Source organism: Peromyscus maniculatus, chromosome 4, assembly GCF_049852395.1.
Source record: "Peromyscus maniculatus bairdii isolate BWxNUB_F1_BW_parent chromosome 4, HU_Pman_BW_mat_3.1, whole genome shotgun sequence".
Classification (NCBI taxonomy): Eukaryota; Metazoa; Chordata; class Mammalia; order Rodentia; family Cricetidae; genus Peromyscus; species Peromyscus maniculatus.
In genome coordinates this window covers 116,254,455-116,279,974 of record NC_134855.1, presented here as the reverse complement: position 1 = coordinate 116,279,974, position 25,520 = coordinate 116,254,455, and the positions used below count along the sequence as shown (strand labels likewise).

Genomic DNA, 25,520 nt, shown 5'->3' with positions numbered 1-25,520 from the left:
TTAAATTCTTGAACACGATTGTTTCTGGAAACTTCCTTTCCTGCTAATTGGGCTTCTCCTGGTTGTGCGATCATGCCAGGGCATTGTATTTAAGAAATGTTCCTGTCTATTCCTTTATAAATAATAACCCTGCATCAGTTCAAGAATTAAATTTCTAGAGTAGGCAAAGCATGAACGAAAGATCAAAACCCAGATCAACATCTGTTAAATTGTTTTTGCTCTGCTGCTGATACGGATGTTTCCAACTTTAGTTGGACCCTCACTATTCCATGTGGCCCTTAGAGGTCACATCCTTTTCAATTTCCATTTTCTACAATGGTGATTCCAAAATGTATTCTTAACCTCTTCTTAGACCCCTTCCTCTGAGCTTCTAGTCATTATCATTGCTGTTTCTGGTCCATGTGTGGTTAGGCATTTTTTTCCCTTTCCAAATAAGGAGCTTTCTGTGGAGATAGACCCATTACAGAAGTATGAGCATAGGGGATAGCTTGATACCCTTCCCTCCAGTCTCAGAGGAAGGTACACATCCAAATCCTGAATCTGGCGTTCAGTTATTCCTACTCTCTTTTATACTTTATTTAAAAAAGTATTTATTTATTATGTGTATGGATATTTAACTTGCATGTATATCTGTGTACCACATACACATATGTGCTTAGGCCCTGCAGAGGCCAAAATAGGGAGTCAAATCCACTGTACTGGAGTTACAGATGGTTGTGAGCCACCATGTGGATGCTTGGAATAACCCAGGTCATCTGAAAGAGCAGACAGTGCTCTTAACTGCTGAACCATTTCTTGAGCCCCTTTTTGCATTTTAAATATTTCTGATATCCTTTTTCCAGCAGCATCAAAATATGTTTGTCTTTGTGCTAAATGTAATACATGCAGAATAATAGACAAGCACCTGTACATGTCCACTTGGGTGTCAATTATTTTATGAACCTTCAACCATTCTTCACCAGTAACTAAAGACAATCTGTGGGAGGCAGCTACCCAGATTTTCTTTCCACTTCACTGTGAACAAACATTTTGGATGTCTTGCTGTCTTTGAATTTCTGTAAGAATGAACCATAAAAACTCTAATGAAAATTGTTTAGCTGGAAGATACAGAAGATACTTTAAACCATTCTAAAATAAGTCTTTCCTTCCCCTGTCATAGTTAACACATTTGAAAATCTGTATCTTGTATAATTTATCTACTTACATATATATAATCACCCTAAAATTTAGTGTCTTATAGAAATGTACATGTATTTCTTTTCTGTAAGCTGGAAATATAGGTGTGACTCACCTGGGTCTACCTCAGAATTTGTGGTGGATTTTTTTCAGCCAGGGCTCCTGTCAACTAGTCCTTGATGAATGCCAAAAGATTCATTTCTGATATTCATAGTTACAGGACTTGGTAAAGACTTCTGTGTTTTGACCACTCTTCATAAGACCTCCCAGTTCTTCTTAGTGTGACCAGTTCACACACCCACCAAACGGTCCTCATGAAATGACAGCTTGGACATACAGAATGTAGAACCTAAGAAATTATGAAGAAAATAGTGGTATGTTCCATTTACTTTTTTGGTCACATTCTACTTGTTTTTATAGTGAGTTATAAGTTCAGTCCACACTTAAAAGGAAAAATTAAGCCCCAATTCATTGAAGAGAATGTATTAAATCATATTTCCCTTTGCTCAATCATTGCCTTGCCCATTCATTTTTCAGTACATTACTCTGTGCCCTCTTCTCCCACAATTCCATTGAAATGTCTTCTGCTACAGCCAACAGTTGCCTCATAATTTGTAAGCCAATGCATAGGAATTTCTATTATACAGCAACTATCAGTTTTGTTCTTTCTGCCTTTCTATTGGTCTTCTTTCTTTATTTCTTAGTGCTTGTGGGTAGTAAAATTTTAGGTAATTGGCATTTGTTTTTTATAATGCTTAAGATAAATGCACAGATGGAGCTAGCTACAGATAGACCTAGAGGCAAAATAATCCTCTACCCAAGGTTGGACATCCCAATGCCTGGAACCCATGAATAGGTACCTTTCATGGAAAAAAAAAGTCTTTGAAGACTTTACTGAGAACCTAATCACCTGATTGGGGTGATGTGGTCATGTGAACCCTTAGAAACAGTCTGAGGTCAAGGGGACAAGGGGATGTGATGCAAGAAGTTCAAAGAATAACAGATACTACCAATCATTGTTGGCTTTGAACACCAAGGAAAGAATGTGTAAGGAGCTTGAAGAAGATGAGAAATCCTCTCAATTGACAGTCAACAAGGAAAGGGTGTTATCAGCACCACAAATACAAGACACTGAATTCTATCAACAACCTCAATGAACAAAGAGATCTACAGAGCTGAAGTCATATATACTGAAGCCTACTAACTCCTTTCTTTTATTTAACGTATTTGTTTGTTTTGCTTATAAAGTGCAATGTGATTGCTTGTTGGAATTATTAAAGCAAGAAAATTAGCATAAACAATTCACATTTATGTGCTTTTTGTGATAAGAACATTTCAAATGTATTCTCTTAGAAAAATTTGAGCACATAGAACATTATTAACCCTAGTAACTATACCAGTTTCTTCTGAGATTTTTTTTTTTATGATCTGTAACATCTCCCAGTTATCAAGTCCTCTTCCATCCAGGAAAATTGGTAGTCATGATTTTACTCTCAATTTAGTCTGCATATAACTCTACGTTCCATCTTGTTCTTGGCTTATTTCACTTAGCATGGTGCCACCCAGATTAATCTATGTTGTTGCAAATGTCCCTCCTTTATAATTACTCATTTGGATTCCCCCTCTGTGTGTGTGTATGTGTGTGTGCATATACCCACATGTGCACAACATTTCCTGTAGCCATTCATTCTTTGTTGAACTCTTTCTTCAATCCATTATATTGACTATTGTAAAAAATGCAACAATTATTTCTTGACATGGTGACTCATGTCTCTTGAATATATGCACAGTTGTGAGATTCCTGTGTAATATGAAAATTATATTTTTAATTTTTAAAGGAACCTCTCTGCTGTTTTCCACAATGACTGTAGAAATTTACATTCCCACCAATAATATGCAAGAAGAGTTCTTCCCCCTGCCCCCCACCATCCTGGACAAATTTATTATTTTTTATATCCTAAAAGTCAACCTAACAAGTTTCTATAATTTTAACCTTCTTAGGTTAGTGTCATATTTCTGTGGAACTATAAGATGATTAACTGGTATTGTCGTAGCTTTGAAGTTATAGTAATTTGTTTTGACAGTAATAGAAAACTAGAGCCCAGTGTGGTATTATGCCTGAAATCCTAGGACTGGGGAGGTAGATGGGAGAGGATCTGGAGATCAAGGTCATCCTCAGCTACTATAGGGAATCTGAGGAAGCCCGTGCTACATTTTTGTGCATGTACTTTGCAAATATTTTCTTGGATTCTATTAATTGTCTTAAAATTATATATATATATATTGCAAAAGCATCTGACTGTGTAGCACAGACTGGCTTGTGATTTAAGGTCCTTCTTTCTGTCCCTTCAGTGTTGGGATTATAGGCATAGACCATCACACCCAGTGTGTCCCTGCACATTTAAAAGTCTTTTAATGCACAGAAATTCTGCTAATGTAGTATGAGTTTGGAGTCATCATTTTTTTCTTCTATGCTTATGTATAATCCTTTCCAATACACCAAAATCAAAGCAGCATTTTCTGCTCTCAGTACTTATTTAATTTTACTGAAGTATTCCATATGCCCTGTGGTAGAAATACAGTGTTTCCAATGATGACCATCTCCAGGTGCCTTTTACTAAATAGCATATTATGTCCTCTCTGACTTTCACTTTGGTCTTAACCTGCTTATTGTTCTGTTTCTGGCCTCTTTATTTCATTGTCTCATTTGTCTATTTGTAAATTGGCATTCTAGTCCTTTCATCAAAAACGTTTAAAATGCAATTGTCACTGTACAGGTGGAGACCCCCTACTCTGTGATCCAATTAGCATCACTGTGATCCCTCCTGTCTTTGCAAGTTTTAAAATTGATTTCTGAGTTCCTGTTGGTATTTTGATTGGGTTGCATTGAGTTTATAGATTAATCAAGAGAGAAATGACATTTTTGCCATATTGAAATTTCCCATCCATGAACTACATTTATCTCTAAGTTACTGATATCCTCCTTTTATGACTTTTGATACTAAATTATAATCTTATCTATCTGTGGAAGCTCTGTGACTTTTTTTACAAGGTATGTTTAAAAAATAGTTTATTTTCAGAGTGTGAGTTCCTGGTCCCTAAATGTTTTTCATAAAGATTTTATCCCCAGCTTTTTTCCTACTTCTTGCTCTTAATTCTAACAACTGCTTTGTGTATCTGATGTTGACAATTATAAAATTCATAGCAAGTATAATGAGTAAGTTGCTTACAATATTTATATCTAAAATTGTCCGTTTCTCATATTAAGAACTCCTTTTAGTATCTCTTTTGCAATATTAACATGAGCATGCATAGTGAATGTCTTAATTTTGTTGCAGATATCACATCAATGTTATAATCTATTATCTATTACCTTGAAGAATGTTATTTGTTCTGTCAGATTTTAACATGTTTCTTATTAGTTTGAAAATATTTATTTTTAATGAATAAGATTTGTATTAATATTTTTATTTTATAATCAACTTAATTTCACATATCAGCCATGGATTCCCCCATCCTCCCTCCTCCCACCCCCTAGACCTACCCCTCAATTCACCCCCATTCCCACCTCCTCCAAAGCAAGGTCTCCCCTGAGGAGTCAGCCCAGCCTGGTAGACTCAGCCAAGGCAGGTCCAGTCCACTCCTCCCTTCACCCAGGCTGAGCAGTGTCCCTGCATAGGCCCCCGGGCTCCAAAAAGCCAGCCCTTGCAGCAAGGACAGGTCCCGGCTCCACTGGCTGGGGGTCTCCCAAACAGTTCAAGCTAATCAACTGTCTCACTTATCCAGAGGGCCTGGTCCAGTTCCATGGGGGCTCCTCAGCTACTGGTTCACAGTTTATGTGTTTCCACTAGTTTGGCTATTTGTCCCTGTGCTTTTTCCAATTATGGTCTCAATATCTCTTGCTCATATAATCCCTCCTCTCTCTCTCACCGATTGGACTCCTGGAGCTCCACCTGGGGCTCCGCCGTTGAACATATGATTTTCGTCAAAGAAGCCAAAACTATATAATGGAAAAAAGGAAAGCATCTTCAACAAATAGTGCTGGCATAACTGGATGTCAACATGTAGAAGGCTGCAAATAGATCTGTATCTGTCACCGTGCACAAAACTTAAGTCCAAGTGGATCAAAGACCCCAACATAAATCTAGTTACTCTGAACCTGATAGAAGAGAAAGTAGCAAGTAGTGTTGAATGCATTGGCACTGGAGATCACCTCCTAAATATAACACCAGTAGCACAGACACTGAGAGAAACAATTAATAAATGGGACCTCTTGAAACTGAGAAGCTTTTGTAGGGCAAAGGACATGGTCAACAAGACAAAATGACAGCCTACAGAATGGGAAAAGATCTTCACCAACCCTACATCTGACAGAGGGCTGATATCCAGAACATATAAAGAACTCAAGAAATTAGACATCAAGATACCTAACAGTCCAATTAAAAAATGGGCTATAGAGCTAAGCAGAGAATTTTCAACAGAAGAATCTCAAATGGTTGAAAGACATTTAAGGAATTGCTCAACATCCTTAGTCATCAGGGAAATGCAAATCAAAAGATGTCTTATTAAATAATTGTCTACTTATATTGAAAATCATTATTCTTTTTAAGAATTATTAGAAAATTAACATGGACACATGTTAATGAGAACAAGTTTTGAGTTCTTTAAATAAACTCAAGTTATCATAATGACATTTTGATATATATGTATAAATATCTCTTCATGATTATTTGGATTTGTTTTACTGAAGACCGTAAGGTGTACTATTCAGAAGTTTTGTTTCCTTGTAGTATCATCATTAAATTTGTGTATCAAGTTCACATCTGCCAGCAAGAAAAGCTAAAATAAGAGAAATAAAAGAAAGGAAGGGAAATGGATGAAGGGAAGAAGGGAAAGAAAGGTGGGATAGAGGGATATGACATTTGATATTTTATGTTTAAATATTTGTTTCTAATTTGAGGGGCTATTTGCAGGTCTAAGGACTTTGACTTCCCATCTGCCACCTGCCCAGGAGTTTTTGTGGCCTTTAACACTGGACTATTGAGTTTTTTTTCACTGTGGTGGAGGCATCTGTTCTCCGCGCTTGCTTCATACATGTTTCGAACTGTTATGTCTTCATGGTGAGTTCGTGATTTTATTATTCCAAAAATACTCTATTTTCTCTCCTAGAATAGCTTTTAACTTCGAGTTAGTGTGTTGGTCACTATTTGAGTCAACTGCTCCACTGCTTTGTTTTCAGTCTTTGGCTATCTTTAGACCTAAAGTGAGTGTCCTTATGAACAGCATATAAGTGTTTTCTGGTTTTATTTTTAAATTCCCTTCAAAAATTCACCTTGCAAATATTTCTTTGTAAATATTGTATATGGGAAGTTTTCTTAATTTACTTTAAGAGAAACTACTGCATGACAAGGATTTATAACTGATATTATGTCAATTGTTTTCTGTATGCTCTATGTCTTTTGTTGTGGATTTTTTTGTCTTATTGGTTTCTTTCATATTTAATAACTGATTTTTCTGTAGATTACACATTTTATTCTTGTTCTCATTTTTCATGTATATTATATATAGAGAGTCTAAATTATTGCCATAAGAATCATATTTAGAAGGATAAAATATAAAGAACACATGAATCCTGAAAGAGGATAAAAAGCTGATTATTTTTCTAGTTATAATTCTGTCACTTACCTTTCACTGTGTCAGCAGTTAAAACAATCCATTTTTATCATTTCACAGTTTCTCCAAAATGTGGCATCAATGAATTCTCTGCTCAACACTTTAGATGGGGAAAGTGAAGTGTCCGTTGTGTGACATCCTCTCCTGGAAGTTCAGGTCCCAGCTTATTTAGGTTTTCAGCAGAATTAAATTAGTTGTGACTCAAAGACTGAGCATTAGTATCCCCTCTATTGCTGACAACTAAGAATTGCTTTCAGCTTTGGGAATCCACCCTTACATTCAAGTAGGGATGGCCATCTCACAGCATCACAGTTTATTACCTCAAAGTTAGTAGGAACATCTCTTTCCTTATAGATGGGGTTATGTTAAGAGATTACATGATTAAGTCAGGCATAGGCCCTGGATAATCCTTTTTATTAACTCAGGAGTCAACTTATTGAGACCCTAGTAATATTGCTAAAATCACTCCTAATTACTATGTAATATTATCTTATTACATGAGTGGCACCTCATATCCCCAAGTCCCAACCATGCACAAGAGTTAAAATCTATATAAAGGATTGTACATTGTGTTGCTTCTTAGGATTCTGTCAAATGTAGATTTCAAGTGTTTGTTATATGAAGATTATGGTAGTGTGGTATTGTGTTCCCCAAAATATTGTACATGCTAATAAACTTATCTGGGGTCAGAGACAGAATAGCCACAATATTAAACATTAGGATAGGCAGTGGTAGCACACGCCTTTAATCCTAGCATTCCAGAGGCAGAAATCCATGTGTTCAAGAATACAGTCAAGCATGATGTCTCCGCCTTTAATCCCAGAAAGCAAGCCTTTAATCCCAGGGAGTGATGGTAGAAAGGAAAGATATATAAGGCGTGAAGACCAGAAACAAGAAGCATTTGGCTGGTTAAGCTTTTAGCTGGTTAAACTCCAGGCTTTCAAGCAGCAGTTCAGTTGAGAGCCATTGGGATGAGGACACAGAAACTTCCAGTCTGAGGAAACAAGATCAGCTGAGAAGTTGGCTAGGTGAGGTTAGCTGTGGCTTGTTCTGGTTCTCTGATCTTCCAGCTTCACCCCAATACTTGGCTCCAGTTTTATTTTATTTATTAATAAGAACTTTTAAGATTCATGCTACATGGTAGTATAAATCAAATAGAAGGAAATGGCAAGGGGAATGCAAAAAACTACAGTGAAATGGAAAATGAGAGAAGGAAGCCACAGTTTAAAATAAAGGGCACATGTAGAATAAAACAATGTGACCTTTTGAACATGCTTAAAAACTGTGACTGAGCATTGCAGCCCATACACACATCTTTGTTTGATGGTTAGTTGGTACTTGTTGAGTCATGTCCTTATGCTTTCAGGGCAAATGTTCCACCACTGAGCTACATTAAAAGAAAAGTACCAACTTAGACTCCAGAAGGAATGTTTGGTTAATTTCTACTTTTAGTTCCATTTTAGTAGGAAGTGCACATTAAGCCAAAAAATGAACACCACCAAGAAACCTAGACCCTGACTCTTCCCTGAAGTTTCAGCTATTAATTAGAGATAACAGAATTCATAAATAGCTTTATTATTCATTCATTTTAAATGTTTTCCTTATCCTGAGAGTTAAATACTGTTAAAGCCAGTAGTGGAAAGTTTTACAATGCCAGAGAGTGATAAAAGTTTTGGTGAGGAGTCAGTTTCTAATATGAGTAGCTCAGCATGCCTCCATATTCTATAGGATAGTCTGTCTTTGATATAACCTAAGAAGTGTGATCATTGAGAAAGGGTGGGTCCAAAGACATCAAATTATAAGAACACACAAGTGCTCCTTACAGTTGCTCTTAAGCACATGAAAACCCAGAGTCTGTGCAAGGATTTCTACTCTTTTCTACACACATTACATTAAGCTGTCCTTCATAGCCACAGCAGGAACACCAGCTCTGTTGGAAGAATGTGGATGACAGAACCTCTCTGGCAGTACGCATCTCTCAAAAAGAAATCATCACATCACAATAGATGTTTCTTTTGATATGTTCACTATTTCTAGATCCATCTTACAATGACAAATTAAGACATTTGTTCAGTGAACTCTGACACTGGTGTGAATTCAAGCATTTCTGGCCTTATGTAGTTTTTCAATTATTTTTCTGGCCTGGATCTTGAATAATAATTTCAAAATGTCTCCAGAATCAACTTAGCAACAACAGTGGTAGAGAATAAACCTCTACACTACCTAGGTAATTCAATGTGCTTTCCTATGGAGAGGTCCTTAGTCACGAAGCTATATTCCAAAAAGAGCAGGTATAGGGAATTGAAACCTTTAATGACTATTTTGAAACTTCTTTATTGTAAATGAACCTTGAAACAGATAGAATTCGAGATAATCCACAGCTTGACAGTGAACAATCAGCTACCATTTTTTTCTTCTATGACCACAAGTGTGTTTTGCCTGGCTAATTATTCTGTATTTGGAAGCCCACTGTGAATCTTTTCAAAAGCTACAAAGAAAATAATGTTCAAGTGAGATGTATCTTAAGCTGTTTTCTTCAAATGCAATTTATAATTTTGTATGGATTACAAAAACATGCCTCCTAGTATCCTGCTATTTTGTGTATTTAAAGCAAATTGACTCCTATGTCCAATGTAACACAATGCATAGAAATTTGTTTCTTTGATTCTTGAAATCTTTGCTGTGGATTTTGATCTTAAAAAGTATGTTTATTTCATTCATCAAAGATGTTTCTAGTCCTATTTTATTCCTAGAATTTTGTTTGGCTTGGCAACATATAATTGAACAGTACAAATAAAATCTGTGCCTTCAAGAAAATTTAGCATTTCTTCTGAAATATTCAGCAATCACCACATATCTTTCAATTGTCATCATGGTATTCTATCAGCATTTGGTGAACAAACCATTAGTTGATTCTACTCATCAGGCAAATACCAGCCTCAAATACATGCCAGAATCCATGTTGTAATTATACAAATATATGAAGAAGAAAAAGTTGCTGGCCATTCTGGAGGCTGATACAGTAGAATTGTGAGTTCAAAGACAGCCTGAGCTATGTGAGACTCTGAACCAAACTTTAAGGATGTAGGAGGGAGCTGTTTGCTTCACATGACCCAAATTTAACAGCTTTAAGACCACTGAAATAGAGTAATAGAGCAACAGTTCTTAAACTTCCCATTCATGACCCTTTCACCAAAAACACTTGGTGTACATATATACATATACACCCTAGATATGTAAGCATATAATCTATGTATGCAATTAAACTTACTGATAATAAATGATAACAAATACATATTCAACCAATTCTCTATCAGACTCAAAATTTTAGTATTTATTGCAGGTGAAAACAAGTCTACATACTATAGAGCTCAAAGTGCTTACTTGTTTTACATAAAGAATTAAATTCTGGCTGAATATTTGATATTCTAGGGTTCAGAGAATCTTCAATGTTTTGTAAAAATTGATCATTACTTTGATTTTTATAATAATAAATTCTGGCCGGGCGGTGGTGGCGCACGCCTTTAATCCCAGCACTCGGGAGGCAGAGCCAGGAGGATCTCTGTGAGTTCGAGGCCAGCCTGGACTACCAAGTGAGTCCCAGGAAAGGCGCAAAGCTACACAGAGAAACCCTGTCTCGAAAAAACCAATAAAAAAAAAAAAAAATAAATTCTGAGAACACGTTTTTGTGCAACACTATACTAAAGAAGTTATGTTTAGAATTATTTTAAAAGTTGTTGGAATTTTGGCCTAATCCCAAGATACAATTCCTTTTTACGATATTTTTAAAAATGAAACTCAAGTCAGCAACTCAGATATATTTTTGGAAATCAAATATTCTAACAATGCAATTCTAAGTAGGAACTGGTATGTACAGTTAAAATGTTGCAATTCATATCATACAATAGACTTGATTCTGAGGTCACAGGTTCTGGACAGTGCTCATTGGCATTGTCTGCCTTGGTGACATGCGCAGTACAAAGTGTACGTGTTGTCTATCGAGAACGAAAGCTGCAATGAAATTTTGCAATTGAACATGGATGAATACTGTCAGACACACAGTAGATTCATTATATATTTGATTTTCAATCAGTTTTGGATCACTACATACTCAAACCTTTTACTGTTGCCATATTTTTATAGTCTTCACATTCAGTTTTGTGATCCCATAGAGGGTCATGACCCACATTTCAAGAAACTACAGAATTGATTGAGGAAAACATTAAAATTCAGTAACTACTTATGACAAAAATTAACCAAAAACACTTAACAAGATAAGTAGACATAATAACTTCTTTTGATAAAGAATTTCAATTTTAAAATGAACTATTTTTAATGATCATATCCAAAGCACAGAACCAACAGTATGTATGTACACAAATGCAAATGCAAACACACACACACACACACACACACACACACACACACACACACAAACACCTTCAAAACATTACAAATTAGCACAGAAGAAAACCCCTGAATGTAATTATAAATCATGTGATAAATTCAGAAACTTCAATATGTAAAATGGAGAGCTATTAACAAATAAAGACCATATGTGTCTTCACCTAGTTTTGTCTACCATTCAATCTATTTATTAATCAATCATCTATCTCTTGGTCACCTATACTCTTTCTATAACTTTTAACTATGGAGAATGCCAACAAGATTGCACAGAGAGACCTTCTCAGATGCTTTTGGGAAGACCTAAACTACCAGTCACAATGTGGGCCTGTGTGGAGCACCCAGTGAGTTGGAACCTCCCAGTCACCTTTTGCATCGATTAGTGACTGAACCAAATTCACCATTTACAACTAATACCAGCTTGTCAGTTATGAGGTTTAAAATCCTGTAAGAGCATATATAGGAATAGTAACACCTCAAGAGTAATCATTCTCGCTGGGTGATGCTGGCGCACGCCTTTAATCCCAACACTCGGGAGGCAGAGGCAGGAGGATCTTTGTGAGTTCGAGGCCAGCCTGGGCTACAGAGCAAGATCCAGGAAAGGTGCAAAGCTACACAGAGGAACCCTGTCTTGAAAAACCAAAAAAAAAAAAAAAAGAGTAATCATTCTCAATCTCCAGTTTTCCTAGTTACCAGGACTTCTAAGTTACAGCTTTAGCCATATAGCAACACTACAGGGAGACACGTTAGTAGAGACTAAGTGCTTGAGTTTGACATTCTTGCAGGTTAGACATCATTAAAGTAAAAAGGCCCCCAGGCTTAAAACAATGACTCTTGCTAGCAAGTCTCTGTGACATCCTATGGTTCTGCTGAAAATGAGGCTCCTGTTCTCTTGTCAAGCCTTGCTTATTTACTGATAGTCATTTGTGGGTAGGAAGGCTAGAAGTGGACTGAGTGGGCCAATTGGAATGACTGTTCCGCAGGGCAGCTCATCTTCCAACCTGAAAGCTCAACCTAATTCACAGGACAAAAGCTGTCATCCAAGCCGGGCGGTGGTGGCACACGCCTTTAATCCCAGCACTCGGGAGGCAGAGCCAGGCGGATCACTGTGAGTTCGAGGCCAGCCTGGGCTACCAAGTGAGTTCCAAGAAAGGCACAAAGCTACACAGAGAAACCCTGTCTCAAAAAACCAATAAATAAATAAATATAAATAAGTAAGTAAGTAAGTAAAAAAATATAAATAAATAAAAAAAGCTGTCATCTAAGAATGAAAGCAGAATTGTTCAAGGACTCTTGAGTCCCAAGTTCAGAGCTAGAAATGCATCTATGATGCCCTTTACTGGTAAAATGTACCAACTCAACTTAAATAACTAGAGGAACTGCTCTCCTCTCACTTCTTTTGATACAAGGTCTGGGTATGCAGCTTTCGGAGTTGCTAGGTAGATGGGAGTAGCCTCAACCACCTGAGTGCTGAGATTACAGATGGAAGCCATCATGCAGGAACATTGTTCATCCCTTTATGGGAGTTATTAAATGCATCACATTGCAAAAGTATGTGGATACACAATGGAAGAGTAACAGCAGCTGTTTGTGGTGGGGAAGGGTGCTCTTTACCATTTTGAAGCTAGTGCCAATGTAAATGCAGTCTGGTTTTACCAGATACTCAGGCCAATTTTTAAAAAGGATGGAGGCATCTCAAAAAGACACATCATTGTTTTATTCCATCATCCTGCAACCTTTTCTGCTGTTATTCCATTCCCTATTCACTTCTTATTCTAATTTTCTACTTTAAGAAATTCTGTTTCACTACAGATCTCTTATTTTTTCCTTCCTAATTTCTTTAGTGTTCCTAAGCTATATATCAGTCCTATAAGTTAATTGAGACATGGAACAGTTATTAGGAACATTATGATATATAAAATTACATTCTCTAGTTTTCAATGGCTATGGAAAAGAAAATGTGTGCACTGGGGAAAAAATTAGGTAGGAAGGCAGGAGAGAGCCTAAGCATGAAGACTGCAAGAAATAGCATCCTTGCCACCCAGTGGAAGTTTCTTGAAACTGCACTGTTCAGAAAAATTTTGAACACTTGGCTGTTGAGTACCACCCTGTATAAATTGTGCTGGATATAAGTAAAGTCACACTGAGGTATGTCAGGGCAAAGGCAGACCTATGTGGCTGAAGGGAATAGATTCAGTCAGTCCACCTCGCTTTGTCACATTGGTGAAGCCTGCCATCAGCCTCGTCTCAACAGTAATGACATCTCAGGATCAAGATTATAACAGCTAGCTGATCCCTTGAATTCATCAAACTTAACCCTAAAATGCTTTTGTTCTCTAGCTTTTTAAGGATGTTGCTATGTAGCCCAGGCTGACCTCACCCAATCGTCCCATCATAACCTCCCCTAAACCTGGGGTATAGACATAGATTACCACACTTACCCACATAGACTTCTTTTGAATGTTTACTGTACTTACAGGAAACTACAAAGGTATGATGTAATAGCTCAGTAGCTCTACAAAAGGAATACACCATGTAACCAGAACAAGACTGAAACAATTACTAGCTCCTTAGAGGCTTCACTTCGGTATCATTCTAGTCAGTGCCGGCTTACTCTTTATACTGACTTCCAACAGCATTGATGAATGTTGCCTCCTTTGGATTCTTTTCTAAATACATTTCTAACATTCTCTTCTACGTATGATTTACCATACTGAACAGCTTATTTGTGCAATGTGTTCTTCTTAAATAGTCCTATAGATAATAAGTTGTCATCACTAATAGTAATCAATATATGAGTAGATAACATTAATTTATATCTTCAGTTCATCTTCATTTGGGTTGGTTGTAATTATTGATAATTCTACACTGCCTGTTATAAACATTCTAGTGCACACCTTTTGGTGTGCATATGCTTGTGTTTCTGACTTGTATCTATGGAGTACTGATGCTACCAAGGCAATTGTATGTGTATGCTAAGCTTTAGTGAATTTTAGCAAATAGTTTTCCATAGTGGTTATACAAATTTAAATTTCCATCTCATTGATATTTTTAGTAAATTATTTCTTAATCATTTCTTTTATTTTTGAGATTATAATTTTACCATTATAATTTCCCCCTTCCCTTTCCTCTCTCCAAACCCTCCCATATATTCCTCTCTGTTCTTCAAATTCATGGCCCCATTTTTCTTTAATTATTGTTACATGCTTATTTATACATATTCCTAAATAAAACTTTCTCAGTCTGTATAATGTTACTTGTGTGCACGTTTTCAGGGTTGTTCATTTGATATTAGATAACTAATAGGTGTGGTCTTTCCTGGGGAAAACTATTTCTCCCGCTCTCGGCATTCCTTAGTTGCCTGTAGGTTTTTGCGTGGTGTTAAGGCGTTCTGAATTCCCCCCTATGTGCTTTGGATGCCTATTGTAAATTATTTATAAGTAACTACAGATGTACAGGAAGTTTCTAAGAAATGTACTAAGAAGTCCTGGGCATGCAACTTTCCTTAATACAGCACAAAGTATTTTGTAAAGAAGCAGACCACAAGTGAAGTGACCTGGATGAAGCCGTGGCTAATAACATAAAAGTATACAACTAAAGCATGGGCTTCCTGTTGACTCACACACAGTTGTAAATTGCTCTCTCCAATAATGCCTTGCATACTTCAAATTCTCTTTGTTTTTACGAAAGTGTGTAGTAAATGTGATCTCCCAGTAAAACTGGAGAAAATATGATTAAATACTCTGGCAAAAGCAACTTATGGGAAGGGGTGTTCATTTTAGCTTACAGTTCTAAGTTACAGTCTATAAGAGCAGGTCAAGGTTTTGGAAGCTTGAAGCAACTGGTCACATCATATCCATAGTCATAAGAAATTATGAAATGTAAATATGATAGTACTCAGCTTATTTTTTCTACTCTTATACAGTTCAGGGTCCCCTGCTTAAGGATGGTACCACCCACAACAGGTGGACTTCCCAGTTAAATTGAAATGATACAGACATGCCAGAAGCCCATTTCTTTAGTGATTCTAACTTGCATCAAATTAACATTTTAGCACTGTATACCACACTCACGTTTTATCAATAGCTATGGCATCATCCCATCTAGGGGACTTAGGCATTTCTTATCTCTCTTTTATAAGACTTGCATGTGATATACAGAGAGACAATACAGTTTTTCAAGGAAATAGAGGTGAGAAGCTGCAATGCTTAGACTAGCAGGAAGATCTTCTGTCTACAGTTCAATTGCTCACAATGATAACTTGTTTGATAAGGCTATTATCTCCAGTGTTTCTTTTTACTTTATTTAGCTCATCGATTTCTTTTCTGATGAAAATTACAATAGCAACTTCCAAAGAATGTTTTCAATGTGACACTTCTGGTATGTAGCTACTCTCCTCCGTTCTTGACAGGCCAGTATATGAGTTGTTAGTTCCATCTCCATGGTTAATACTTGCCTAGGCCACCACCTGTGTCTTGAAGATACTCGGACTCTTCTGGACTACTAACCTTCATATGTTGAAGATTTGTATATAACAGGGAAGCTATATCTCATTCCTTGGCCTCAAATGCTTCAGGAGAAAAAAACCCTTTGCTTATTAGAATAAAGGTCATGCCTTCTTTGATTATAGCAATTCTCAAAGCATGAGAGTTTCCTAATGGTTAAATCTGTATTAACTTTAATTATAGATAGATGAGCATGTAACATTCAATCCATGCCCCAGTGATTTATGGAATACAAATGTGCTAGAATATTGCAGTTTAAATCCAAAGAAGACGAAGAGGCTGGTAATCACAAGGACAACCTTAGTGCAAAAGCCATTGCTAAGCATTAGTCAGACAGTTAAGATTAGCATGGGATAGCACAGCCCTCTATTTGTTACTCATCAGCAAACACAGAAAAATGAGAACTAGATTATAGCTCTTCGGTGTATTCTTTAAAATGAATAAATGAAAAAGCACAGAGGCTGAACAAGGAGCCAGGGTCGTGCAGCCCGCTAAATTGCTGAGTTGTTGGACACAGTCCTTCCGCATTTAATCGATTGTGCCAACAGGCATCACAAGAAGAAAACAGATAGGACACTAATTCAGTAATTTTAAACTTTGGCACGCATTGAAATCATAGGCGGCTTGTTAAAAGATTGCTGTGTCCTCACCTAGAACATCTGATGAGCAGACTGGGCTAGAGACACTGAGGATTTGCATATCTAACAAGGTCCCAAATGAGGAGGCTGATGCTGACAGCCTGTGGACTGTCATTTTGAGAACTGCTGTACTAACAGAATAGATTTATTCTAAACCGGATCTCAAATCATACCAGCAAGGAGCCTGGCCTATTCCCCTGGCAGACACAGGTTATGTTTTTGCTAGAAGCACACAGCTTAATTTTCAAGCCTGGTAAGAAAATGCTAGAATGTCAAGGAATTAGTTCAAAAGCAAGGCTGCTGTGAAGAAATCAGATTTGCAAAGGTCTCAAAGAAAATGCAGGCAGTAAATCTGACTCAGTGTCAGAAATTCAGGCTTTGGACAGCATCAAATTTGGGAACCTCAAGTCCTGCTCTTCTGAACACATTGCTTTTTAGCTTGCTTCTGAGAACTAAACCAAAGGCTTTGCCATAATAGGGAAAGGCTATACAGTTAAGAATGAAGGCAGAGGATTAAAATGGCCTCCTGCTTTTCTCATCTGAAAATTGTTTATCTGTAAGAATGCTTCTCTCAGTGACTTCTGATGTTGTTTATATAGATTCCCCCCTCTAGAAATGCATGGCCACATTCTTGTCTCTGTGGCTTTTATTCATCTGTTTGGTGGCTGAGAATAAGTAGAGAAGAGATTCTTTCTTCACAAACAACAGGGTCCATGAACTGTATAGTTTATCAGAGATTTGGTTTTCTTCAAGTGCATCGAAAGACATGTTTTCCTTATACAACCTTTAAGGATGTGCTAGTGCATCCCCATAGGCCTTCCTGGGAGGGGGAAATAGAGATCTCCTGGTTAGATTAGGGGCTGGTGGGCATGAGAGCTTGAGAGACTGGGCTGGGAGGGTGAGCAGAGGGTGAAAGTGATGAGAGATGACTAGAAAGGGGGCTTTCCGTGTCTGGTAGAAACCTGATGCAAGGGAAACTCCCACAAGTCTACAAGTACGACCCCAGCCAAGACTTCTGGCAGTAGTGAATACATAGCCTGAATTGGCCATCTCCTATGATTAGATTGGTGACTACCCTGGTTGTCATCAGAGAGCCTTTATCCAGTAACTGATGGAGGCAGATTCAGAGACCCATGGCCAAACATTGGGCTGAGTTTGAGGAGTCCTGCTAAGGAGAAGGAGGAGGGATTGTAGGAGCCAGTCAGGGACATCACTGGAAAACCCACAGTAACAGCTAGGCTGGCTCATGGGGATTCATTGAGTCTGAACCAACAACTAGGGATACTGAATGGGACTGACCTAGGCCCTCTGTGTGTATGGGTATATATATATATATAAAACAGTTGTGTAACTTGGTTTATTTCTGGGGTTCCTGGCAATGGGAGCAGGGGCTGTCCCTGGCTCTTGAGAACCTATTCCTCATTCTGGGTTGCCTTGCCCAGCCTCAATACAGGGGGAGGTGCTTGGTCTTATGGCAGCTTCATATGCCATGCTTTGCTGATGCTCATGGAAGCCCTGCCCCTTTCTGAGTGGATACAGAGAAAGGATAGATTGAGGGAAGGATGAAGGGGAGTTGGGGGGAGAGAGTGAGAGGAGAGGAGGGAGAGAAGGCTATGGTCCTGTGGTCATATGTAAAATAATAAATAAATTTAAAAATAATGTGTTAGCGCATGTGCAGTGTCATGCATGCAATGGGGTGAGAGCTCAGAGCTCCCATATATCATCCTCTTATAATTTCTTCTCCAAGCTTCGGCTGAGTGGAGCTCCAAGGGTGTTTGTCATATGTGTCTCAGATCACTTTATAAAACCAATGGTGTCTGAGCAGTGGTTACATATGGGTGTCAAGGAACATTTTACTTTAGAAATTAGAAAATTTAGAGAAGGAATAAGAAGAGAGGGAATGGAATATGGAGATAGTAATGAGAGAAAGGCACAGGGGGGCGGGGATTGCCTAAAACAATAATGATGCCCATGGAAGTCCTTATTAGGGGAGAGTGTGGTGAAATCTATTACGGCATTGTGCCAGTGTTGATTGTTTGGGGTTTTGTTGTAAGTGAATTGTAGTTGTCTCAGATTTACACAGCAGAAGAAGTTTGGTACAAGGTATGCAGCAACTTTGAACTGTATTTTATCACTTTATCTCAAAATAACTTCTTACGATAAAGAATTAATTAAGAAAGCACTGTAGATGTTATCATAAGTTTTGATAGCCTTGAGCCTTGTGTGGGACAAATATTTATTGTTTTAAGATAGATTTGTTGTTTGTTTCTCCCTGGGAACAGCTAAAAGGCATCAGGAAACAAACGTTGGCCAAGAAATCTGACTTCTTCATTCCTCTGCACTGAGTACAGGCTGCTGGCCAGCCTGTCTTGTTGCCATCATGTGATGTGCTCTGCCCAGGGAAGGAGATGAGCAACAATATGCAGAACTTCCAGAAATGAGCAACGGAAGCTCCTCCCACAGTCTCCTATACCCTACCTTCTCTATGTAAGTTGAACGTACTTAAAATCTGGAACCCTGAAACTGGAAACTGTCTGAATGCTGATGTGGTGCTGCACGTAGAAAGCTTTATCTCACCAAACTGTGTGGTATGCAAACGGTTTCTAAAAACACCCCCCACGAAATTACCTCCAGGCTCTGCGTATAGACGTATGTGGCATGTAAACAGGTCCCTTCTCCAAGATACCTAATTATGCAGATACCACTTTCCTCAGATCCAAAGACATTCAGAATGTAAAACACTCTGCTCAGAAGCCTCAGAGGTAACAGATACATAGCTGTGGGATACCCTAGAGCAGCAGTTCTCAGCCTTCCTCACGTTGCCACTAACACAGTTCTTCATATTGTGCTCACCCCCTCTCAACCATAAAACTGTTTTATTGCAACTTCATAACTGTAAATTTGCTAGTGTTATGAATCATAATGTAAATATCCGATATGTGACCCCTCAAAGGGGTTTCTTGACTCACAGGTTGAGAAACATTGCCCTTGAGAAAGGAGAAGAATTAACACAGGAAAAAACAAGGATGAGCAAGCTCATGAAGCTGCTTTGTATGAGCTGTTAAGTTTAGACTTAGAATATTTTGGGTTAGTGGAGTTGTTAAAAAATAAAATTAAAAGGCTATTTATCTAACTAATAGAAAAGTGTGACAGCATGCTATGGTGTTTAATTAGGTAATATTGCTTTGACCTAAGCAACATTTAGCTCTGAGAGAGATCCCAAAGGATGTATGCATTCCAGATTTAAAGTTTTGTTGTAGATATTTTGAAATGATAATCACTAGCACATGTACATGGTGATATTTGTTTTTTATGGTTTACATTCACATTATCGAGAAACTGTAATTGGGACAATAGAAACCATAGCTGCAGTACCTGAATTTAACACAGCACCATTTATTTAATACATCACAACAAACTCAAGAATATGTGAAAATAACTGTCACAGGATGAGGTTTCCATTTATTTATTTATTTATTTTGACAATCAAGCTGTGACTCTGTTCCTCTTAAAGTTCAGAATATTATTTTGTGTATCTGTTTTCTTTGAGTCAATAAACTGCACAGTGTTTTTGCCACTGTGTGTATTATCCTATAGGGTTAAAATGTTTGCCTGATACAGACTACATGGAAGGCAATTACTTGATGAGCTAATGGATATTGTAAGGATCAGCAATGTTTTTAATTGTGTTGGGGTTATTTAGAAGTAATTACCATATTTTATATTCTTCAAGGTCAATGTGATGATTAATACTGTCAACTTGACAGGATCTAGAATCACCCAGAAGACAAACTCCAGGGGCACAACTATGAGGCAAATGCTAGATTTAGTTAATGGAGTCAGAAGATCCACCCTTGATGTAGGTATTATCATTCCGCAGGCTGGGGCCTGGACTAAATAAAAAGGTAGAAGCGAGCTGAGTGCCAGCATTCCTCATTCTCTGACTCCTGACTATGGATGCACTGTAGCCAGCTGACTCAAATTCCCGCCATCATTTCTTTCCAGCTACAACCTTCCAACTGTGGCCCCAAATAAATCTTTCTTTCCTTAAGTTGAGTTTGTTGGGTATTTTATCTGAACAAGGAGAAAAGTAACTAATGTAATCAATAGTAATATATGATGTTGCAAAAAGATAGTAAAAACCTTAATTGTGCTTAGATCTGTGTCTCTTACAGAAGTTCATTTCCAGTCCTTTCAAAACTAAAGGAATGATCTTGCTACATATATGTGTCAGTGGTAGAGTGTGCACTTACCATGCTCATGGCCTAGGGTTAGATTTAAAAAAAAAAATAACTAATGGAAGGAAGAAAAGAATGAAGGAAGAAGTTAAAGGAAGGAAGGAAAAAGAGAGACAGAAAGCAAGGAAGGAGGGAAGAGATGAAGGAAAGAAGGAAGGAAGGAAGGAAGAAAGAAAGGAAGAAAGGAAATGGGAAAATAAGTAAGTAGAAATGAACTAGTGATTGATATAGGATGGCATTGGAGAAAAGCTTGATTCTTAACCAATGAAAGTAACATCCTAGACCTTCAAACAGTGAGTTAGAATAAAAGAACAGATGTAAAAATGAATATGTAGTTTTAAGAATGACTTAGAGTGAAATCCAAATCCAAATAAACCCTGTTTGCCAGAAGAACAATATGTATGTGCTGCGGGCCGCAGGAATATATCATAAGAACTCAGCTGGTTATGGCAAAGTCACTACCTGGAGGAATCAGGGAATTCCTCCAGAGGAAGCCAAATCCCAAGGAGTTTTTGGTGTTACTTGGCTTGTTATATGTCAGCTGTATTCTGTTATGAAAATCATGTGTGCCTTCATAGTTTTCCCAATTGATTTTTCCCTAAGAAGGGCTAACAATGTGGACTGATCACTCTCTAGACATACACATTCCAGGCATTTGGAGAACAGCCTCAGGAAAGGCTTTCTCTGGAATCAGATATCTCCCCTAGCCACTTTCAAGGACTAAAGGAGACATCACCCAGGTGGTCACCCAATTTCCGAGGATTAACAGTGATAACAACCCACAGGCGAGTCTCCTGACTTAAGGTAAATTCCACAAGGGGACACCGCCTAGGTCAGGTAGACATTAAGTAATAGCTTTACACAATTTAGCTCAGACCCCTCCTTTCTTACAGCCTTACTAACTTTATAGACCTCTAACTACTTACCTAACCACTTCTAGGAATTTTTAGATAACCTTCTGTGCTAACAGCTATGCTCGGCCAGAACTCCCAGTTCAAGCCTCCCTGTAATTATCATTATTGGTAGCATCCGGCCAGGTCCATCACCGGATGGAGGAAAGTACCTTATCAGAGATACCTCTGTACTCTCTAAGAACAGACTTAAGCATCCAGGTTACCTGTTTGAGAAGGCCTGGCGGATGTGTCATTTAAGCCTATTCTTATCACCCCTCCATTTGACCTTGGAAGCCTGGCTTTGCACTGCTAAGGAAATACTGCTTGTAAGTGTATATATACCAGAACTCCCAGGGCAGGAGAGGACAGAGAAGAGAGAAGAGAATGGAAGAACGAGATGGGTAAGAACTTGAGAGGAACAAACTGAGATGGGAGAGAAGTAGATTGAAGGGCTACAGCAGAGTACTAGAGGAACGAGATGGAAGATGAGGAAGAGCCAGATGAGAGAGAAGGAGACGGGAGAGGAGATGATATGGGAAGGAACAAGATGGATGAGAACCTAGAAGGGGCAGAACTAGACAAAGGAATTAAGATAGAACTTAGAGGGGACAGTAGATAAATATAGAGAAATCAGGCAAGAAAGGAGCTAGACATGAGAGCAAAACTGAAGCTGTGTATAAAGGATATTATGCCAGAGGAATTAAAGCGAATGGACCAAAGAACTCTGCGTGCGTAGACTGATTTACCAACCTTAAAGAATAGATTCTCAGCTGGTTGATAGATCCTTCCGCGGACCCTGGAAAGGAGACTATTAGGGGCTGGACCCCAATAGTCCCCAACATGTATGCCCATTTGTAGGTACATAATAGTTTATTCTAGAAGAAATTAAGCAGCTGTGAGGAGTTCTCTTGTGAGATACTGGCATTTGAGTTCTGCTGTGTACAGGACTTCCTAGAAGCTCTTAAAATTAATTGCAGAACTCTACCCTTTAGTCTGCAACCACCAAGAGGAAAAGCAAAGAAACAGGCATCAGAAATGTGTACAGTAACAAATGAGCTAGCAATGCCTCTATTCTAATTAGCCATCCTGCTGGATTAAATAACATGACACAGAAAAACGAGGGAATTTCATTGTGAAGCCAACATAAAATAATAGTAAAATAATCAGCTCTGTGTCAAGATAATGACAGGTCAATTACTGCTGGTTTGTATTCATTGCTATGCAGTAAGCAGCAGGCCGTTTTGAATTTTATCCACTGTATCCCTTTACTTCCTACCTCCATTCCAAGCAAGCTCCTTTTATTTTTTGGTTTTCAATCAAAAGTAAATTGCTTGAAGAAAAGTCTCTTTTTATTTTGTTTCAAACTAGATGATGATCATGTAAAGCACACGCAAGAATGTAGGCCAGTATTTCATGTGGAAAGAAGAGGGATGAGGCTTTATCAGGAGAAAATTATAGATAAGAGGAGAAACAAGAAAGTTCCTCAAGAGTGGGAGGGAAGTTGAAATGTGTAGGTTTAGCATGCATAGTAACTAAAGATCTGTTTTCTTAGCTCAGGGCTTCCAAGGTAGTAGGTGTGTGGTTGAAGAGAGAGCTTATGGGACCCTACATTTTGTTAATATTCTTGCCCCAAGGTGCCTTAAAAACATCAGCATTCAGTATCAGGTTCTAGGTCATCTGGAATAGTAAGGACATTCTAGAGACCAGCACATGTTCTCTAAGAGTTTTATTTTGCTTGAGACTCCTTGTCTAGTTCAAGGCATTGCAGGTCAGAGGAAAAATAAATACAGTAGATCAGGGCAGGGGCCTGAGACCGAGTCTATAACAAAGTTTAATTTCCCTTCAGAATTTAGATTTCGACTAATGTGACTAAAAGACCTAAGGAAATGTGGCTTTTTGAAAGTCAGGAAACTCATGCTACTCCTGTACTCGTAAGAGCAATACTACATGCTACTTTAACCAATAGTATCTTTTATTTAAACTAAACAAAGACTTTTTTTAAATCTCAAAGGCAATTCCTATATTTTTGATTGTGAATCTAGCCTTTAGTGTGGCTGAGCCCTCTCTCCAGTCCTTACAGACAGTTCTAAAGCAGAAAAATAATACATGAACAGAGTTTTTTTTTTTTAATAATGAACTAGTATTAAAGCTGTTTCCAGTTTGCATTTCAAATCCAATATTTTTTTCTAATTCAGCTGAAAAGAAGTAAAAAAGGCTATAGACAACTTAGTGTATTATCATCCAGAATATGCACTGCTTATGATTTACTTATATTTCTTTTCACATAATCTATTGTTGATATTGCTTAAAACATGTATGCATTTGGTGATGAAGCAAAGTATTGGCTTATGGCTAGAGAAACACATGTATTTAGTTTCAGCCACATACATTACACTAGTGTCTCCCCACTGTCCTCTTCCTAGAAATACATTCTGTGAATCTATAGTTCTTTTCAGTAAAGTAAAGAGAGTGTGTACCTCAAAACATTGATGTCAAGTTTGGTCATGTGAAGGCATTCAGCCAATGGAATGTGAGCGCATATACTTCATAAAAGTAACTATAAATATATTCCTATGGTGGAGCTTAACTTTCTGTACTCCTACATTTCACCATCAGGAGAGACTTCTAGAAGACACTCTCTTAAGGATGAGAGCTGTAGATCAGATCTGAACCCACCTACAGTCTTATTTGTAACACGAATTGCTAAACGGTCTTATTATAAAAAAAAAAAACAAAAAACTTGGAGCCAGATATTGGGGTGAAAGCTGAAAGATCAGAGAAACAGAACAAACCAGCCATGTTCTACCTCTACAAAATCCTCAGCCTCAAGAGAGAATTCTTGTTTCCTCATGCTTTATATATCTTCCTCTATCCAGACATTACTTCCTGGGATTAAAGGCATGTGTGCTTCCCAGTACTTGGATTAAAGGCATGTGCCACCACGCCTGGCTCTGTTCCCAGTGTGGCCTTGAACTCACAGACATCCAGAAGGATTTCTGCCTCCCAAATGATAGGACTAAAGATGTATGCCACCATTGTCTAACCTCTATGTATAACCTAGTGGTTGGCTCTGACCTCTGATCCCCAGATAAGTTTATTAGGGTACATAATATATTGGGGTACGCAATACATCACCACATTTCTTTTTTATTTATTCTCTGTGTTTTTCACATCATGCATCTCCATCCCATTCATTTCCCTGTCCCTTCATATCTGCCCTCTCTCCATGCAACTCCCCCTGCCCAAATAAAATTTAAGAGAATAAAAAAAGAAAAAAGAAAACTCAATCTCGTCATGGAAGCTGTAGTGTGACACAGTGAGCCATGCAGTAAACCCGTTTATCCATATATCTTTACTTGCAAGTGTTCACTGCAGAGTCATTGGTCTGGTTCCAGGCCTCTTGTTTCTGCTGCACTGTCGATGCTGCGCCCCCACTGGAACTCCTGTTGGTTATCTTGTTGTTGCCCTGTGTCATGAAGATCCTGTAGCTTCGGCTCTGCAGAACTGGTCCCTTCACATGCTCTAGCAGGCTCCAGCAGATCACAGATGCGGTGGGTATTGGAGTGGGTCAACTCATAAGCCTGGTTCTGGGTCTGAGTAGAGGCAGGTTTGATCAGCCTGCCAGCTCTCCTTTGTCCTCACCACCAGGGTGCGCTCTCCTGCATTGCCCTGGCTAGTTCACCCCTTGCAGAGATGAGCAGGGGGCAGGGCCAGTTCTCCCACACCTACACCTTCAGGCCCAGCTCTACTGTGTTTCCCAGGCAAGGCATAGCGGCCACTTTCCCCAGTGCTGCAGCTGATGAGGGGCAGAGTAGCTCTCATGCTTTTATGATGTCAGGGCCAACTCTCCCACCGCCCTCAGACATTGATGAGCAGGGTAGGGTGGGGCGTGGGGGAGGGTATCTCTCCCCTGTGCATTCGGCCACGTGACAGATAAGTAATAGGAACAACTTTCCCATTCTCACAACTAGGGAGCCGACAGGGTTGGCACTA

The 25,520-nt window shown here is 38.4% G+C and overlaps 1 long non-coding RNA gene across 2 annotated transcripts in view; it reads right to left on the bottom strand.

Moving 5' to 3' along the window:
- Positions 1-25,306, bottom strand: part of LOC121828864 (uncharacterized) — a 92,546-nt gene extending 67,240 nt beyond the window's left edge. For both annotated transcript variants that reach the window (XR_013050791.1, XR_013050790.1), the window contains exons 1-3: positions 24,884-25,306; positions 1,292-1,525; positions 905-1,055 (exon numbers count right to left, since the gene is read on the bottom strand). This is a non-coding gene — a long non-coding RNA (uncharacterized LOC121828864). The remainder of the gene's footprint in view (positions 1-904; positions 1,056-1,291; positions 1,526-24,883) is intronic.
- Between the last annotated feature and the right edge of the window lie 214 nt (positions 25,307-25,520).